The 20,743-nt window shown below is 49.7% G+C and overlaps 1 protein-coding gene and 1 long non-coding RNA gene across 5 annotated transcripts in view; both read right to left on the reverse strand.

Moving 5' to 3' along the window:
- Positions 1-20,743, reverse strand: part of LOC142587220 (uncharacterized) — a 418,674-nt gene that overhangs the window by 355,386 nt on the left and 42,545 nt on the right. The gene's annotated exons all lie outside the window — the stretch shown is intronic.
- Positions 1,411-19,445, reverse strand: LOC142587219 (uncharacterized). Its single transcript, XR_012829402.1, has 3 exons — positions 19,308-19,445; positions 15,699-15,764; positions 1,411-1,706 (listed from the first exon to the last, which is right to left on the reverse strand). It is a non-coding gene; the product is annotated as an uncharacterized LOC142587219 (long non-coding RNA).

Consider the following 20,743-nt stretch of genomic DNA (forward strand, 5'->3'; position numbering starts at 1 on the left):
GCGTGATGTTTTCTGTCCGTTCCGCTCAAAACAGCGTATCAACCACGGTGTGGTGTGCACACAGCAGGAGCACTATCGCACGCACAAACAAAACTCACGGCAGCAGCGGAAGAAGAACGCTGCCTTGTCTCTCTTGCAGAGCTGATTGGGCAGAGCGTGACGGTCCATCTGCCAGCCTATAACTTGCAGCCAAAGGCACTGCGCGTCACTCGCATTTCTGGAGTCCTAACTCTCCACGCGTAGGCGCCAGCACGGCGGCGTCGATGACGTGCGTGAAATGGCGCCCCGCGTGTCCATGTCATTGCTATAGGAATAAATAATGTGGCACTGTGAACCGTTTAAAATTCGGCAGGGAAAGTTGAGACCGCTTACGTGTGGAAATGCAAAAGCGTTAGAGGCCCTGTGGTTATATGTTTTCGATTGATGTTTTCTGCATGCATTAAGAGTCCATCGTGCTATACACAGCACCGATGAAATCCGAAGAACAAGTAACGCGCGGTAGGCATGCAGCGCGCTCATTTTATATACTCAAGACATGGCGCCACTTCCTCCTCATCGGCTGCGCCGTCACGTGCCCAAAGACGCACGCACCAGGCCGCGCATTTATCAGGCAGAACCGTGCAGCCACCATGGCCATGAGTAGCGTGATCGTCTCGTAACCCGGAGGTCAGGGTTCGATTCCCACCTAGACCATAATATACCAAATTTTATTTTTAAAACCAATTATTCACTTTGTTTACAGGAATCTCCCTGAAAAAAGCGACGTCAATCAATCCGAGCATTTTTGACGTGCTTTTTATGCTTTTCTCCGTCGGCCATTTTTGGCACCATCGATCTGTCACACTGACGGATTTTCGCGTAATGGTACATATAATGATTTCGCATTAAAATGTGCAGCCTTGCTTCGCGATGCATCTTCCACTCTCTTCACATAGCATTTCTTTCTCACAGTGCGTGTTAGCTCTGCGATTTCCTAGCATCTTTTTATGCGTCGCAGTGCGTGTATGGTGGCGGCTTTGGGTGTACGGTCTTTTATAATATTCCTTGTATTATCTTTGTCAGTGAGTACTGTTGGCTGCACCCTGCGCAGTTGAGTTCATTGCCGTTGTAGGCGAAATCCATGACTTCGTCTTTGCTGGCAGTTATACATTGGATGCTCTGAGAATGAGGATTCGCAGCCGATTGTTCTAATTTTAAGTTGTTCTTATGGTATGCATAGGTGTAATGAAACTTCGTAGGACGTCTATTCTGCCCAATGCCCCCTACGTCACCCCTTAAATATTAAAAAAATGTCCCACTAAGTAATATTTGGCAGACATTGTCGTTACCAGGAGATTTTATGCACCGGGCGTGTTTGTTTGTTTGTTTGTTTGTTCCTTTCTTTCTTTCTTTCTTTCTTTCTTTCTTTCTTTCCTTCTAACGCCCAAACCTGGAGAGGTGCCCTTCAAAAGGGCTGCTCATAGTACAGAGTCGAAGAAAATATTTTCAGCCTTGATACATACCAGTTTTGCACAAAGACACACAATCAAAAAAGCGGTTGAACGTATTGTTACAGCCCTTCCGAATGAGGACATCGTCGCACAAGCCACTGGTTTCGTTATATATATACAGTATATCGAGATCTTCGTTGTAATTTTCGAAGAAGGGCCCTGTTGGGGTCTTGCAAGCTGGATCAAGGTCCTTGTTCCTCCAGCCGGTTGCAGCTTCTATTCAGAAAGTAAAAGTCATGAAATGATTGGTATGGATCACCCTCGCGTTATTAGATGTTTATATTCATAAAAAAAGTACTCGAACAACTGATTCAGTTCTCAATCTAAAGTGGCTGATTGAGGCGGCAGTATAGTGCAAGCTTTCGGCAACTGCAGCTTATGTAACCCTAATGTTCTCCTGGAAACGCTGACGGCGAATGCTATGCACGAAGGCGAGCTTTCCGGATCTTTTTGGCGCCCCCCCATGGCGGGTGCCGCTGCTGCCGCGGATTCGTAGGGGCGAGCGCCGTCTCAGTGATATTACGAGGAACCGAGCGGGCCGTGGCGCTCCTATTAAGAACTCAAACGGCAGCTTGTCCATGTTTCTATGTTGTCTTTATTCGCTTGCGTCACTCTTTTTGGAGCAGAAAACGGGGTTTGGTGTATGAGTTTCCACGTGACGGAAACGCATATTGGCATTGTCTCGCGTATTCAAATTAGAATCCGACACCATGATGTCTGTAGTTTGTGTGTAAGTCGTACTTTGCAAATTTTCTGACCTGTTTTACTTTGAGAAACTAATTATTCAATGACGCCCATGCGCCACGCGGAGGAACGGCGTATTTTGGGATGTGTGGCTCCGGATGATTTTTCTCATACGGACAAAGCCGCCGACGCCGGATTTTCTGCGACACGGAGCACTTAATGCTATCGCATTCAAATATGCCCAAAACCCACGACACCACAGCTACATGAAAACAAGGCAACAGGAATGCCGAACAGGCGAACGCTCACATGCGAGGTCTGTCTCACTCGCTTCGGTGGCGTCTCTGGCTGATGGCACCTGTATCTGCCGCGTCTGGCGTGTGCTTGCCCTATATAACGCAAGCCTACTTACGTGGGAGAATGCGAAAGCATCATAGTGGCTTTGTTGAAATGATTTTTCCCGCGCATTTCTTGTCCGCGCAAGCTCTCGCCTGTGTTATAACTGCGCCTCGATAAGGTCACATGAAAATGAGCCAAGTTATTAACACACTGGTTTGCCCGCGAGGAGTTCATACCTCCAAGGACTGTTCAGTAGCGTCCAATTGGACATCAATACTTTTTAACGCGATTGCCTTAAAAGCCCCATGTCGCAGAAAATCCGGCATCGGCGTTCAGCGTAGACCGTCGTTTCAGCGAAAATCATTCCGATCCATGCAAACCAACCACGCATACCTAACCACGCAGACACTATATGTAGCGCAAAGAACTTACTGAACTCATTGAATTTCTCAAGGTAAAATACGTCATAAATATCGTAAAGTACAACTTATACACAACCTACAGACATGAGAGCGTCGGATTGCAATGTGTATATACAAGAAAACATAATTCCGTTACGGGGATACTCAAACAAATCCCTTTTCTAGCGTTTGTACCATACATACATCAACCACAGCGTCTGAGAGTTGCGCGCGCCAGCGCGCGCAATTCTCAGAGGTTACAGAACGGCACGACCGGTTCCTTGCTACATCTCGAGATGGCGCTTGCCTCCACTGCATCGCAGCCCACGCAAAAGGCCGCGTCTCTACCAGAAAGCTCGCCTTCGTCCAATGCTTTCGCCGCCACTGTTTCCCCGGTAAGCATTACCATTACATAAGCTGCAATTCCAGGAAAACGTGAGAAGCAGTCAGCAATCGTTGAATGCTATCGCATTCCACTCTTAAGGCGAAGCTTAAGCGCCCTCCGTATTTTTATTTTATTACGCTCATCTTAAAGCGAAAGCTTTACTGGCTGCGAACTTACGATTTCGCCGTGGCCGTGCTTCGAGGAGGCACATGACGTCACACCGCGTTCCTCGTCGTTGCGTTCGCCTCCTCGCGCTTTGCCAGCTGCGTCGCATGCCCGATAACATGTCGGAGGAATGAAAAGGAGAGCTCGCGTGCGCCGCAACCACAGTTGAGGCGGCAGTATGGACGGTGGCAATTCTGATAAGCAGGAGGAGGCCTGGTATCGACGTCGGAACGAGATGAAGAGGAAGCGAATCGCCCAGGAAACAGACGAACAGCGCGCCGAACTACTGGCTAAACGCCACAACATAGCTAGACAACCAGACTAACCTGGACTGGCAATCAAAATTAACCAAGGCTAACTATACTATGCCTTAGCTTTCGCTACATATATCCTGGTATTGCCGAGCTAAGCCACTGTCAATTTTTGTACAATCACGCCCAGGCGCTCCCTCCTCCCCATTGACTACGCCGTCTCGTGCCCAATGGTTCACACACTAGAGCACATGTTTAGTGAGCCAGATCGATGCAACGTGACGTCTGCAATGACCAACGCACAACGAACACCTTTACCCAACTAGAACCGGGCGCCACCGTGGCCTCGGATGAGTTGGTGTCCTTGAAGAGTTTTTAGCTCCAACGTTCCAGCTGAGAGTTAGTGGCGTGTCCTTTTTTAGCATTATCTATGTTACAGTTTCTTAGGATGTACATGTGTCGTGCCTTTCTTGTTTACAAAAACCGGCAATAAAGAAAATAAAAGCTGCCGTGGCGCGGGGGAAGTGTGTTCGTCCCGCTGGTCTCGCACCCCAGAGGTACGGGTTCGATTCCCATCAAGACAGAAATTTACCAAATTTGACTTTCAAGGGAATTAATTTACTTTGATTGCCCTGAGAAATTTGAAGTCAATCGGAGGATTTTTTTATGTGTTGACTTTTTGCGTCGTTGGCCATTTTTAGTACCTTTGCGGATACGCCGCCAACTGCGACGAATTTTCGCATAATGGGACCATGTAATGCTTTAACATTAAAATAAGTCGCAAAGTATAACTTCATTTGTACGCAAATCTTTTTTAATCTCAGCGGGAAAGAATAAAATAGTTCACGCGGAAACTCCTCTGGGAGTTGTCTAAGTATGCGTAAACATTGTGCCAGTTGCTCAACTCCATGCAGCCATATGTCATTGTCAGTGTTGTGGAATTTGATCCGACCAGTATTAACCCTTATCAATCCTGATCGCTCGTTCGCGTTTGTTCGAAAGCGAACATGATAAGGCAGGTTTAGATAAGATAGAGTTCATTACGGCACTCGAGCCCACTACCATTGGTGTTAAGGAACCGAGCGCGCCACAGTGCTCCTACTAAGACAGCCCTCAAACGATATGTCGAAAAGGGGTTTGTGTTTGAGTTTTCACGTAAAAGAATTATCTTTTCTCGTATATTCAAATTGCAATCCGACACCATCATGTGTGTAGGTTTTGTTTACGTCGTACTTTGCGAATTTTCCTGAGAAGTTTTCTTGAGAAGTAATTGAATTAGTTTGAGAAATTCAATTGGTTCAATAACGCCTACGAGGCACGTGGAGGCCTGCGTGGTTCGAGATGCATGGTTCGGGGCGATTTTTCTCATACGGACAACGCCGCCAACGCGAGATTTCCTGCAACACAGGGTCCTTAACGCTATCGCATTAAAGTATGCCGAGAGCCCAGGAAACCAGGGGCGGCTTGCACAAACATTTAATAACGAAAATAACGAATTTAAGAACGCGTTCTTCTGCGGACTAGGCGTTGTCTATGGAACATTCAAGAATGCATTCTTAAATTCGTTATTATTTTCGTTATTAAATGTTTGTGCAAGCCGCCCTAGACGGACATAAAGAATGACTAACCCCTCCCCTACCTGCAAAAGAGAGCAAGCGAAGCCCGTACTCCGTGCACCTGACCTTCGTCATGGCTAAGTAATCCACAGGTAACGGTGGCGGATCGCTTCGCCCTCCCGCTCCTCCTGCTCGGGGTCTTCTTCTCGTTGCTGTCGGATTGCCTAATCTCGGGCGGCTCTAACCGTTGGATCGGCGCGCCGACGGCGACCCCTTTCACGGGAGAGTTCTCGCCGCCGCTCGTCGAAGGCTACCCGTTCCTCGGGGGAAAGCACAACGCGTGGCCATCTCATGCGTTTTCCGAGACAGAACTGGAAGGAAACGAAGCCGGCGCAGCGCACGCGAGGCGCTCTCCTGCCCTGTTCCTCCCAGGCGCAAGCGCAACGTGTCTGATCGGTTACGCGCGTTGCGTGAGCGCGCGACCTTGCAGCTGGAATCCTCGCTAATGACTCGCGTTCCGGTGCTGGCGCAGCTGTCAGCTCATCAAACTGCCCTTTCCGGCAGCTGCTCAGCTCTGGGAGAAGCAGCTTTTTTTTCGGGACCACGACAGCGCCACTTCTGAGCCAATCCCAGCTTTCCTTGACAAAGCCCATGCACGAGCTAGACGCATTTATTTCTGAACACATGAAGAATATGTGCCTACAGTATACTATGCGACAAAATATTTCCTTTTTCTTGGCTAACCTTACGGTCAAAATGCAGGTCCGAAAGCTTTCTGAGGTCATAAATGCACTGCTGCCAATGCGTGGTCAAAAAGGGGCTATAAGAGCGACGTGCTTCCTGTTGTCAGTTCTCCGCTCATGTTGAATGTCTTTTTCTATGGATAGGCCACATTCGACAGGGGCTGTGCAAGAGGAGGTTGACTTGCCGAGGCTGACTGAAAAATGTCATGCGCCGTCCGATTTGTACGCGAAAGCGTAATTGACCAGCTCTTCAAATCGGCAGTGCTTGTCCAAGGCCGCCAAGCATTCCATGTGGCACTAAAGTTGCTTATATAGTGTCTAAAATTCTTTACAAAGTTATTCCTCGGAATTTCGAGACTGAAAGCCGACAAACAAATGTCATGAAACAAAACACCGACAGCGCATGTCTTTTATGTTAAATCTAATAAGACTGAAATATTAAAAGCACGCTGCAATAACAAAAAAGATGGGCCCACGCAAGGTGCCGCGTTTCTACTACAAGCCTCGCCTTCGTGCATAACGTTTTGCTTAGACGACCCGATGCTCGTTGTGCGTATTAGTGGCGTCTCTTCTTTGTATGTGTAGCAATGGCGCTTTCCCTGTGGCACATCAGGCGTTGCACCGTCGAGATCAATGCAGCGTCCGCAACCGTGTTCGCACCATTTCAGTTGGTGCTTCGACGCCGTAGTGCTCGCTGTGCATGTTCGCGGCGTCCATACGCTTGCGCGTAACCCGCTTTCACAAAGTGAAACGTCACAGATTTTTTAAAGCGAAAGATTTTCTAATCGCGTCGAGCTGAGTTTCGCCGTCTCCAGCGATTTGGCCTTCATTTGACCCCAGCTGCGTCGTAGCCTTGGCGACGCATCACGTGACTCGCCGCGCCGAGCTCCACCGCCGCCGCCGGCTTAGCGCATGCGCACTCCGCAGTGGTGTCGCCGCCAGACCACGTGACTTGCCGTGGGCCTGGCTAGGCCGCACTCGCATAGTCAGTTCTACACTCTATCAGTGCGAGCTTAGCCATGGATGAACGTTGCGTGGGAGCGGGAGGCTTTGAGCCCTCGTCGACATGCGGCGTGTGATCGCCCCGCGGATATCGCCGGGCAAGCTGCTTCATGGAAGAGGGTCCTGTTGCGTTTCGCCTGCGACACGTGGTTTTGCCGGCGCGACTGCGGCGGGGCGGCAGACATTTTGGCCCGATCGTCGTCGCCGCAACACTCATCGCCAGGTGTTTCCAGGCGCGTCTGCGGCGATGCGACCGCCTAGGGATCCTCCTCGCATTCCAGTCATTGTGCCCGAAACAGGCGATGCCAAAGCAGGGATCTCATTCCAGTTATTGGGCCCGAAACAGGCGATGCCAAAGCAGGGATCTCGTTCCAGTCATTGTGCCCGAAACAGGCGATGCCAAAGCAGGGACCATCTTCTCGTTACAGTCATTGTGTCCGACCGGCAGCGCCACGACAGGGTGCTACGAGATCGTGCGCAGCGCCACGACGGGGTGCTACGAGATCGTGCGCAGCGCCACGACAGGGTGCTACGAGATCGTGCGCAGCGCCACGACAGTGTGCGTCACCATTAGCCCATTGTACATTCACGTGCTCGTCTTTTGAGGGGTTCCTTCTTGCCCTCAACTGCGAGAGTATAAAAACAGCTGCCCCCGGACGCCAAAGGGAGGGCTCCGATTTCTTCTGCTGAGTGAAGTGCTCTCCCGTCTCTCTACTTCGGTCAAACCTGACCACCAACTCTTTGCGATGTTAAAATAAACAAGTTGTTTCGTTGTTACCAGTCGACTCACGCTTTGCCGGGACCTTCGGATGCTTCCAGTTGTACCCCAGGCCGCCAGGCCAACGCTACCCTTGGGGCTTGCGACCCAGGTACAACCACGGGCGTCAGCGCCGAGTTCCCAACAGATCGTACCAGCAGTCAGATCCCAAACATCTGGTTGGCAGCGGTGAGATCGCCTACGACTTCAAACAACGGTCTGCCAGCGGCGAGATCGCGACAACGGAGGCCAGCAGCGAAGAGATGCAGTTGACTGTATGCTGAGCAGCTCAACGACGATCCGGGAGCAGTGCAACGAGCCCTGTGTGACGACTGGTTGCCTGCAGCGGAACGACTGCGCGGAATTCCTGCCTGCGAGGTTTGGTGAGTGCGGGACTTTCTTCTTCTGAGCTTTGCCAGGCTTTTGTTAGTGTCAGAAACAGAGCTGGTAATTGTGGTTGTCGTTGCTGCCGGGTTAGTTTGCGGCAAGACAATAGTAAGCAGTAGAGAAAGCAGCATTCAGAGCAGCCATGGATTTGAAGTCGTTGCGCAAACCGAAATTGTTGGAGCTTGCAAGAGAGTTGGGTCTGGATGTCTCAGACAAACTAAGAAAACCTGAACTGCTAAAGGCTATTCTTGAGTTAGAGGCTGAGGATGACGAGCTGTCGGAATGCCTTGAGACTATTGAGGAGAGGTCAAAAAGACAGGAGCGCGAACTTAAAGAGCAAAAAGAGAAATATGAGCGCGAACTTAAAGAGCAAAAAGAGAAACAGGAGCGCGAACTTAAAGAGCAGAAAGAAAAAGAAGAGCGTCAACACGCTTTGGAAATGAAGCGTCTTGAGGTAGAGATGGAACGCGCTCGTAATGGAAGTCAGGCACACGGTGCAGGAGAACGAGTAGTGTTCAAAATGACTGACCTGATGCGGCCGTTTAAGCTTGGAGAGGACATTGGTTTGTTCCTGGTTAACTTTGAGCGAACGTGCGAGAAGCAGGGGTTCTCTCGGGAAACGTGGCCACAGCGCTTGCTCACTTTGTTACCCGGCGAGGCGGCCGACGTAGTCGCTCGCTTGGATAGAGAGGAGGCAGAGGATTTCGACACAGTGAAATCGAGTCTTCTAAAAAAGTACCGGCTGTCTGCGGAGGCGTTCCGTCGGAAGTTTCGGGAAAATGAGAAAGGCAAAAGTGAGTCTTATACAGAGTTTGCGTATAGGCTTATGTCGAACATGCAGGAGTGGCTCAAAGAAGAGAAAGCGTTTGGTGACCACGATAAAGTTCTGCAGTGTTTCGGGCTAGAACAGTTTTATAGTCGGTTACCGGAGAACGTGCGATACTGGGTCTTGGATAGGCCAGACGTGAGTACGGTGGCTAGAGCCGCTGAGCTAGCCGAGGAGTTTGTGACGCGTCGAGCTCGCGGAGCTAAGGACGGTCAAAAGGGTGAATTTGGCTCGAAGTTTGAGAGGCCGAAGTTCACACCCATGAGAGCAAAGGGGAACACGCGTAGTGCGGATGCGAGTGGAAGCAGTGCGACCGAACCTAAGGAGACGGCGGCAGCCGAAGCCGAACGCAGAAAGCGGTTCGAGATGAGGCGAGCGGGCGTTTGTTATACGTGCCAGAAGCCGGGTCACTTTTCGGCGCAGTGTCCGGAAACAACACCAAAAGTTGTGTTTTTTTCAATAGGCAGCACGGACGAGAACATGAAGCTTCTCGAGCCTTACATGCGAGACCTCCTCGTGAACGGGAAAGAGTGCCGAGTGCTTCGCGATTCCGCAGCTACGATGGATGTAGTTCACCCGTCTTACGTAGAACCCCATATGTTCACGGGCGAGTGCGCGTGGATCAAGCAAGCCGTGGAAGCTCATAGCGTGTGTCTGCCGGTAGCAAAAGTGCTTATTGAAGGACCTTTCGGAGCGCTTGAGACGGAGGCGGCAGTGTCATCTATGCTGCCACCCCAGTACCCGTACCTATTTTCAAACAGGTCCGATCACCTCCTGCGCGAGAAGGGGCTTTTGTTTGGTGAAGCTAGTGTTCAGGCCTTAACCAGATCGAAGGTTCGGGAGCTCGCTGCAAAGGCGGGAGTTGCGGGGCCGACGTTATCAAACAACGAAAAAGGGTCAGAGGCGCAGCAAGCTGATATTCCGAGCACGCCCGAACTGAATAAAATTGAGTCTGTAGCGTTGAAGGCGCCAGATACTGGAGAGGAACCGCCCGACACGGGAAAGTTAGAAGAGCTATCTACAGATTTGCTCATCGCGCCTACGTCAGACGGACTTGATAGGTTGCTAAGAGTCAGCCGGTCGGCTTTGATAGCCGAGCAAAAAAAGGATGGCAGCCTGGAAAACGTGCGCTGCAATGTCAAAGAAGGTATCGCCAGGAAAACTGCGCGTTTTGTGGAAAGAGGTGGAGTCCTGTACCGGAAGTATCTAGACCGCCGAGGAGTGGAGTTCGATCAGCTGGTCGTGCCTCAATGCTATCGTCAGGATCTGTTGCGCTTGTCGCATGGGGGTTCGTGGTCCGGACACCTAGGAGTTAAGAAAACTAAGGACCGTCTCTTGCAAGAGTACTATTGGCCAGGGTGTTTTCGGGACGCAGACCATTTCGTGAGGACATGTGACACTTGTCAGCGGGTGGGCAAACCAGGGGACAAATCGAGGGCGCCGTTGAAATTGGTACCTATCATTACGGAGCCTTTTAGACGGCTCGTTATTGATACTGTGGGACCTCTGCCGGTAACAGCCACGGGGTACAGACACATTTTGACTGTGATCTGCCCAGCGACAAAGTTCCCTGAAGCAGTGCCGCTTAAAGAACTCAGCTCAGTTGAGATAGTTAATGCACTACTGTCCATATTTGCGCGAGTTGGTTTCCCTGCGGAAATCCAATCAGACCAGGGCACAGTGTTTACTAGCGCTTTGACGACAACTTTTCTCGAAAGGTGTGGGGTAAAGCTGTTACACAGCTCAGTGTACCACCCACAGTCGAATTCCGTTGAGAAGCTCCACTCCGTCATGAAGCGCGTGTTGAGAGCGTTGTGTTTTGAACATCGAACTGACTGGGAGCTGTGTCTGCCTGGGGTGATGTTTGCGTTAAGAACCACGCCGCATGCGGCTACGGGGTTTTCGCCAGCTGAACTGGTGTACGGTCGCTCGCTTCGATCTCCGCTTCGCATGCTTCGAGAATCGTGGGAAGGTAGGGGCGACGACCCAGTCGTGGTGGAGTACGTGCTTAAGCTCCTCGAACGCTTAAGAAGGGCACAGGAGTTGTCAGGTGAAGCAATGGCAAAGGCCCAGCAGAGGGCCAAGGTTTATTATGATCGGACAGCCAGGGCCCGTCGTTTTGAGGTTGGCGATGAGGTCATGATATTGCGCACATCGCTAAACAACAAACTAGACGTGCAGTGGGAGGGCCCAGCACGAATTGTTCAGAAACTGTCGGACGTTAACTACGTGGTAAGTCTGCCAGGAAAGCGGAAAGCACAGCAAGTTTACCACTGTAATCTGCTCAAACCTTATAGACAAAGGGAAGCAGTGGTGTGCATGATGGTAAACGTTCCTGAAGAGCTTCCGGTCGAGCTTCCGGGACTAGGCTCAGTGACGAACAGGGAAGACACCGGTCAAGTCATTAGTGACCTTATCAGTAAAGCACCGCTGTCGCCTGAGCAGAAAACCGAACTACACCAGCTATTACAAGAGTTTCAAGGTCTGTTCTCTGAGAGGCCTGGTAGGACTTCGGTACTTACTCATGATATAGAACTTACCTCCCCAGAGCCAGTACGATCCAAGGCGTATCGGGTGTCACCCCGCCAGAGCGATATTATGGAGGCTGAGGTAAAGAAAATGCTACAGCTCGGTGTTATTGAGGCAGGTGAGAGTGATTATACCTCCCCTTTGATTTTAGTTGAGGTACCGGGCAAGGAACCTCGTCCTTGCGTCGACTACCGCAGGCTTAATTCCATCACTAAGGATCAAATTTATCCGATCCCTAACATCGAGGAGCGCCTTGAGAAAGTTAGTAGCGCTCAGTTTATTTCCACCCTAGATCTTGTCAGGGGTTATTGGCAGGTTCCACTTACAGAAGAGGCTAGTAGGTATGCGGCGTTCATTTCACCAATGGGAACATTCCGTCCTAAAGTGTTGAGTTTTGGTTTGAAGAACGCGCCATACTGTTTTTCAAGCCTCATGGATAAAGTGTTGCGGGGACAGCAAGAATTCGCTTTACCGTATCTAGACGACGTAGCGATATTCTCCGCATCCTGGTCTGAGCATATGACACACTTGCGGGCAGTGCTAACCCGCCTGCGCGAAGCGGGCTTGACAGTAAAGGCTCCTAAGTGCCAGTTAGCACAGGCCGAGGTTGTCTACCTCGGTCACGTGATTGGTCAGGGTCGTCGCCGCCCCTCTGAAATAAAAGTGGCCGCTGTGCGAGACTTTCCGCAACCGCGCACCAAGACCGATGTTCGGTCGTTCTTGGGTGTCGCCGGCTACTATCAGAGGTACATCCCTAGGTACTCTGATATCGCGGCTCCCCTGACGGATGCTCTAAGAAAAACAGAGCCTCAAACAGTCGTCTGGGACGAGACAAAGGAAAGAGCTTTTAGCGCCCTAAAGAGTGCCCTAACAAGCCAGCCTGTGCTACGATCGCCAGACTATACAAAAGGGTTCATTGTTCAGTGCGATGCTAGTGAGCGAGGCATGGGCGTTGTACTGTGCCAACGGGAAAATGGAGAAGTAGAACACCCCGTCCTGTATGCTAGTCGTAAGCTGACCAGTCGTGAGCAGGCGTATAGCGCCACCGAGAAAGAGTGTGCGTGTCTCGTGTGGGCCGTTCAGAAATTGTCATGCTATCTAGCCGGCTCGAGGTTTATCATTGAGACGGATCACTGCCCTCTCCAATGGCTGCAGACCATCTCTCCCAAAAATGGCCGCCTCCTGCGCTGGAGCCTCGCTTTACAACAATATTCCTTTGAGGTGCGTTACAAAAAGGGGAGTCTCAACGGTAACGCCGATGGCTTAAGTCGAAGCCCCTAACGTAGGAATCAGCCTCAAAATTGTTTGTTACTGATGTTTTTCTTCCTGAGGCAGGATTTTTTTTAACATATTGCTTTTGTTTAGTGTTTCAAAGTGATGATATGCTTTCTAGTGCAATTTTTCAATTTGTGGACGCGTTCTGAGTGATGCTAGACTACTGTAAGGAACTAGGCAGTGGTATAAAAAGGGGAAAGAGCCTGGCAGGGCTTAGTGAGGGTTGTGCCGTGCTTGCTGACTGAGCGGTTGAGTCTTCAGCGTAGTTCTAACGCTTGCCGGGAACGAGAACAAAAATGTGAACTCTCCCGAAGTCACTTTGCAGTGTCCCGTGCGAACCTGAACGAGAGAACGAGGCCTTCTCTGTGCGCTGCGCTCAAGAAACGTCAAGGGACGCCCGACTTCGGTTATGAGCATCATCGAGCGACATCCCTCCGGACAGCGGATGCAGTCCCCTGTCCATCGGGATCTCCTTCCCCCGGCGGGGCGGTCTGTTGCGTTTCGCCTGCGACACGTGGTTTTGCCGGCGCGACTGCGGCGGGGCGGCAGACATTTTGGCCCGATCGTCGTCGCCGCAACACTCATCGCCAGGTGTTTCCAGGCGCGTCTGCGGCGATGCGACCGCCTAGGGATCCTCCTCGCATTCCAGTCATTGTGCCCGAAACAAGCGATGCCAAAGCAGGGATCTCATTCCAGTTATTGGGCCCGAAACAGGCGATGCCAAAGCAGGGATCTCGTTCCAGTCATTGTGCCCGAAACAGGCGATGCCAAAGCAGGGACCATCTTCTCGTTACAGTCATTGTGTCCGACCGGCAGCGCCACGACAGGGTGCTACGAGATCGTGCGCAGCGCCACGACGGGGTGCTACGAGATCGTGCGCAGCGCCACGACAGGGTGCTACGAGATCGTGCGCAGCGCCACGACAGTGTGCGTCACCATTAGCCCATTGTACATTCACGTGCTCGTCTTTTGAGGGGTTCCTTCTTGCCCTCAACTGCGAGAGTATAAAAACAGCTGCCCCCGGACGCCAAAGGGAGGGCTCCGATTTCTTCTGCTGAGTGAAGTGCTCTCCCGTCTCTCTACTTCGGTCAAACCTGACCACCAACTCTTTGCGATGTTAAAATAAACAAGTTGTTTCGTTGTTACCAGTCGACTCATGCTTTGCCGGGACCTTCGGATGCTTCCAGTTGTACCCCAGGCCGCCAGGCCAACGCTACCCTTGGGGCTTGCGACCCAGGTACAACCACGGGCGTCAGCGCCGAGTTCCCAACAGATCGTACCAGCAGTCAGATCCCAAACAGTCCGGAATGCAACAGGCGTCACACAGTCGAGATCAATGTAGCGACCGCGTTCGTGCCCTGTCCGTTTCTGCTTCGACGCTGCCCATGTTCACGCCGTCCCTTTGCATGTCTAGCACTTGCGCTTTCCCTGCGGCACAACAGGCGTCGCACCGTCGAACGATGCGTGTCTACCCAAGGCTAATCACAGTCATGTCTAGCCGCCGACCTAGGCAGATGATTGTATTCCTAATTATAATATTGCGAGCTGACTCGAAGGTCAACCAAGTGAAACCAAGACTTAACCAGGCTAACCCAAGCTTTCGATTTGCATTGTGAGAGTTAGCTGAGCTAAGCTGCAGTCAATTTTTGTTTCCTTTCTCCATGGTATCACACAGCTCTTCAGCAGACACGTCAGAGTTTGTGCGCTAAACACTTATGCTAGCAGTGGAAGCGAGAACACTGACCTGGGTTCGGCAGAGCCGATTGAGTAGAGCGTGACGGTTTAGTAGAGCGTGACGGCAGCCAAACGTACAGCGGGTCTCTGGAGGGAGGCCTCATAACCCTCCGCGCACGGTTTGAGCAGCACCGACGAAACAAGTGCGGTATTCTCGTGCGATCACTTTCGAAGGCAGTTTCGTTTCGTCCACGGGCGATGCAGCGTTCGCGATCGGCATTGTGCTAGAAACGCTATCGTCCGTAGACGTTTACGCGTTCGGTGCTAGTCGCCCAAAATCTCGCGAAAATGCAACTATTGCCCGAGAATAGCATCCCATGACAGCACGACGGCACTTACCTCACGGACAGTGCGAACGCTTCTCGAGTGTCCTTAGAATTTTTATCGCAATAAAATCGAACGAAACGCGAAAAACCAACCTGGCCGTCGGTAACGCGTAATTCATGGCACTCCTACACACACACTGCACATTACAAGCGTGTACTGTGGGTTCTCCGAGTTTCCTTAAATAGTCACTTAATGCATTTAAAGCTTCCTGCAGACGATGCTTGGCAATCTAGAATCTTATGCGATGTCCATATGCAAATGTCATCAGCATACATAGATAAGTTTACGCCTGCCGGAAGTACTGTGGTTAAGCCTGCTATTGCTGCATTAAAAAGAAGTGCACGTAATACACTTCCTTGCGGTACTCCTTTATTTATGGAGTATACATTGCTTTATCCGTCATTTGAATTTATATATATTCTTCGGTCTTTCAAGCAGTTAGCGATCCATTTGAGAACTCGGCCGCGCACTCCGAGCGTTTCAAATCTTGCTGAAAAGGAGTCCAAACAACAACTTCCTGTATTCGAAACTTTTTGAGGAGTTATAGTCGATTTCTCTATAAAATGTCAACTGCAAGCCGTCGCAACTGCAGCAAAATGAAGTCGTAAAAGCTGCACCGTTCAGAGGCCGCGCCTATTGTGACGTGCTGCCCACACCTCTCTTTCGGGAGAATATGGTGAACTCCAGTGAACGTCCAGTGAACTTTAATGAAGGAAATTATTGGATACATCAGTCAATAAATATTGCACTGAATGCCGAATTATTTCGAGCAACTAGATCTCCTGAGCCACATATTCAAAAGCAACAATCTTTAAAATGTGCCGTCAATAAAGAAGAAACAATATACCAGTGAGCAGCAAAGCCATAAGAACAGGTGATGCAGCAAGGACGATCAGGTAACGCATCCTGGCTTCTGAAAGAAGACCAATTAAAATATCTTCTTTACAACCAGCGCTCCCGACCAATGTGCGCGTTAGCCTATATGTCATCGTACGGGGCTGGCAAATATACATTTATGCAAGGGTTTGGCCTACAACTTTTGTTTTGTAAATTGAATGTTAAATGTAGATTCGCGATAACTTCTAAAAGCATTACTTGAGACATGGACACATATAAATGACCGAACTGTACGTCGGGTACTGTAATCGGGACTGTATCGAAGTTCTATTTCCACACCATTTACCCGAAACCGTGGAACTCGTTGCATCTGTTGCATCTTCCATCACTCCTGCATGCGCACTGACGGTAAAGCAGCTGGAAATTAAAACAAAACACAATGAAGTTTCCCAATACGCGTTTACACTGTATCATAAGCTCGCTATTTGCGCTTGCGTTCCAGCTTAATTTCTACCGCTAGCTCCAGAATGATGGAAGTCCACCCATTAGCCGGCTTTGCCTAGACCTCTGTATACGGCATGCTACAGCGCCATGCCCATGTGTCTAGAGATCACGGGAGCAGTGTGCACCCGCTCGTACTTCCGCCGTCTACGGGAGGTTGCTGTATCAATGCAATTTCTTTTTCAGCAAGCCATGCTTTAAAGGGGCCCTGAACCACTTTTTATCCAAGTGGAAAACGGTATTTGAAGCGAAAATAGGCTATTTGAGAAATACTTCGCCGCAAAACGTACTTCAATGCGTTCAGCAGAAGCGGAGTTATTGGCAATCAAACAAAGTATTCGCTGTGCTCCCGTTCCTGCTTCAGTGCCTTGCACTGCTAAGGCTACGGCGCAGTTGGGCGTGCCCATAACACTCCGCCTTCTATATGACACCGTGGCGCGTAGTTCGAATTTCATTTTGGATGTTAACGTGCACGCCGCAACTTGTGCCCTTGGATCCTACGACGAGCTTATCATAAGCGAAATGCGGTTGTCCTCAACGAACCGCAGTGCACTTAGCCAGTGGACTTGTGGCGGCACCCCGCAGCGACCATGGCATCTACGCCATGTAGTCGACCGCAGCTTGGTGTCAGCTTTCGGCCAGTAGCAGCAGTCTAAGGGGATGAAGAAATAAAGCATCCGATGACGAGATAAAGCGCCCCGAAGAGAGTGAGTACAGGGCCTTCTGTTGAAAGGAGAGAGTTTGAGAAAAGGTGACTTCGCGTTCCGCTTGCAAGCTCCATGGACCGCGTACGGCAGCAAAACATGGCTGAGATGTTCACGGAAGCCTATGCCAACTGCGGGCTGTGTTCTTTCACCAAGCATGAGGGGTGGTTCAGGGCCCCTTGAATGCAGGTCACCACTGGTCACACTGCCCTCTTTGTCGTGAAGGCCTCCACCGTGCCTGGGATAAGTCCTGTCAGGCGCATATATGCTTTTCAATCAATTGCCAACTAGTCAGATACACAGAAGCCAACGTTACAGGAACAATCTCAACTCAACAGCTGTCTATCTCCTCCGACGGAGGAGTCTGCATGTGGAGCCTCCATGGAAGCCTGTCCTGATTGGCGGTCGCTGCAATTAGTAGCAGTGTAGCATGGTCTCTGGACCCAACCAGGCTAACCAAAGCTTTCTAAGTTTTTAATATAACACCTAAACGACATTAAAGCAACCTAAGTTCCTAGTAAAAGCACATATTTTTCTTTCTTCTTCTCTCTCGTCTATCTGCTGGACCCGCCGTCGTTACTCAGTGGCTATGGTGTTGGGCTGCTGAGCACGAGGTCGCGGGATCGAATGCCGGCCACGGCTGCCGCACTTCGATGGGGGCGAAATGCGAAAGCACCCGTGTACTTAGGTTTAGGTGCACGTTAAAAAATTCCAGGTGGTCAAAATTTCCGGAGTCCTCGAATGCGGCGTGCCTCATAACCATAACGTGGTTTTGGCACGTAAAACCGCATAATAACTTTTTTTTATCTGCGAGGGTTGCTCACCGGTTACGACGCTGCACTGCGGAACATGAGGTACTGGTTTCGATTTCCCGCCACTCTGGTGGCGTTCCGATGGCAGCGGAACGCAAAAACGCTCGTGTATCGTCCTTTGGGGGATCACCAGGTCGGTCAATAAGCCGGTCACCAACAGCATCAGGTAGTGAGAAATTATACGGAGCGCCTTTCCCCCCTCCCCCCCCCCTTTGTATGGCGTGCCTCCTAAGCCACTGCGCACTTCCGGGATGTTAAAACCCAATTTATTTTCTTCTCCCACGTGCTTATATTCTAGTGAGGCTAAGTAGGTCTGATATGCTCTAGTGACTGACTCATTTACCCGCGATTGTAATTCAAGCGTTCCCCTTCCCTTCACCCCCCTTTCCGAAGCTGCGAGTGCCAGGACGCCCCTCTCACTGAGGTGCGATATGCTCTGCCACCCTTGTTTGGAAGTAAATTTAGAGCGCTTATCTTCATGGCTAACTAACCGCGATTTATTCATTCATAATCGTTTCAGTCGGCCGAAAACAGCGTATTCTAACAGCGCGGTAAAAAGCCGCACTGTCGTACTGGCAGTAAGTATCCTGCAGTGTTACCGCATGGTGGCACGGTGGTAAGTGGAGCGTGCTCACATTGTTCCCTCGTGAGAGCTGGCGTTTTGAGATGCCGTTGCTGAGAAGCTGCGCCTCTGGCAAAAGACGCACACGCTGCCTTGTGACACACTACACAGGTTCCGAACTGGTCCTAGAAGACGTGCTCGCAGTACAGGTTGCCTCTCGCGAATGGGTAAAGTACGGCGGTAAGGGGATGCGCCAACAATTATACATAGTGCCACTTGGTGCCACGAATAGCCTCCTTCCAAAGCTAAACACATTCTCAAATAGCTACTGGGCTTGGATCTTCAGTTTTCCTTTTCAAAGGTTAATGAGTTCTCGTTGAAATATAACTGACACACCTGCGTGTGAATGTTCCCGACGGATACGGTGACACCATTTGGTTACTTCTATGTCTGTGTCATTTCTGTAGTGTCGAGCACCTCTCTCCGACTCCACTTAAACAACTTATAGGTTCGAATGTTATAAGAAGCAAAGATCCTTTGACCAGGGACCCAAGCTCCTTCATGACTGGCGCACGAAGCATTTCGCTCGCTATAACACTTCTCAACGTCCACAGGTGCGCAAGCGACCGTCTTGCTCCACTTCCCGTGCGTCCGCAGCATTCACCATTGTTAGTTTTCTCCCTTAATTTTTTATACGCAATTTCGCCTTAACAGTTGGCGAATAGGATGCCCACGTTATTCGCTTTGCCACCTGCAATACGTCCGGGATCTATTACCTTTTCTACGATATATTTAGTCCGTAGTTTTGTTTTACTATCGCGCTTCTCACGGCAGTGAATAAAGGGTGTTGCGCAAGGGCGTGCCTGATTCAAAAACGATGCGTTGCTGTATTTGGCTGGTCATCGTTTGCCTCTATGGCCTACTGCTCGGCAGCAAGCTAATTGGTCACTGAGGCGATCAGCAATGAACTTCAAGGCCTTCAAGGCGCCTTCCCCAAGTCGCCTTAACCTATCTGAGAAATGACATGCGTGTTTACTTACCTGTGTATGACCTGGTACTTCGTTGATTCGCAAACGAAACGAGACGTTCGCTTCGTCCCAACTTCTCGCGACTTTTTATTCCTTCATGCAGCGTGAGAGCGAGAATCGGGTGAAGCGACGGTCGATTTCAGTTTCTATGTGTATATTGTTTATAGGACGCTTGCCCTTTTGCCTGAAGGTCAAACTGGCACCTCCATACTCATGTGACCTGTAAAATACCGATGAACATTTCATTAGAAGCTCCTGCTAACCCGACCTTTTGAGACTAATTGACGTTTTTCTTCGCGCCTTGGCCCCAGCTAGTTTTTGTCGCACTCATTCGTTGGCAGATGCACTAGTTCCAGTAGTCACCACCCGCATGTTTAATTCAAGAGCGTATATAACCAATTGACAGCCATACATATATATATATATATATATATATATATATATATATATATATATATATATATAACCATAATTTCTAAATATATTGTGAATCACCTATGTCATGCAACACAATTTTACTTGAGCTAGATTACGCTCAGAGACAGGCAGTATTTGCAAAAAAATACAATTGAATAGCTGTCCATTTAAAGAATCTGTACTGATGAACATTTCAACTGATTCCATTACGCAACATGTTGCAATTTACGAATTGTAGTCGGGGACGTTTAAAGTCATGACCACTTCGAACGAATTCTGAGGATCGCAGCAGTTTCGAGATAGTTGCTCCTAAAGTTCACGACGACATGCATTGGTATTTCATTAACTTTAGAGATTCAATGCATAAAAATGCGTTTTGTTAAACGAGTAAGTGGAACAGCAGCGCATTTTTGCAGCAAGTTTGACTGCGCCTATGTTGAAACTGGTGCTTGTTTCAATATTATTTCCAAGTGAATGTGCCTTATGAAATCACCGGCTTCAATGCATGTATTGCAATATGTGCGCTAAGTAAATAGTTTAATCGTATTGAGTAAAACTTTGGCAGTTAGTGAGTTAAGCATATTCATTCCCAGTGCATGCATACCTCGTCGAGTATTTCACCTCAGTAATTAAATCTATGCGAAATGCCGCAGCTGGGGATTAAAAATGCAAAAGGATAGAAAGTTGGGAGGGTTGGTACTGTAACATGCTCTTGTTTTACAACGCGAAGTGACACACGCATGGACTAGAAGACAGGACGAGCGCTAACTCTCGACTGAATTTTTATTGAAACTGTCGACATTAATATAAGTGATTGCAAAACCGGAGCATAGGAACATGACAAGGTCTGAAGACTATCAGTTAACCATATCAAGAGGTAGGGAAGCCATAAAATCCAAACTACAAAAGGCACGACTTGGGATTGGCACACGTGGTGAGAAGATATTGAAATTCGCTTTCTAGCAGATATACTGATGATTGGCTAATACACGTCTCTCGTAATCATTTTATGTGAAATGCCTTAACTTTCT

This window comes from Dermacentor variabilis, chromosome 7 (genome assembly GCF_050947875.1).
Source record: "Dermacentor variabilis isolate Ectoservices chromosome 7, ASM5094787v1, whole genome shotgun sequence".
Taxonomy (NCBI): domain Eukaryota; kingdom Metazoa; phylum Arthropoda; class Arachnida; order Ixodida; family Ixodidae; genus Dermacentor; species Dermacentor variabilis.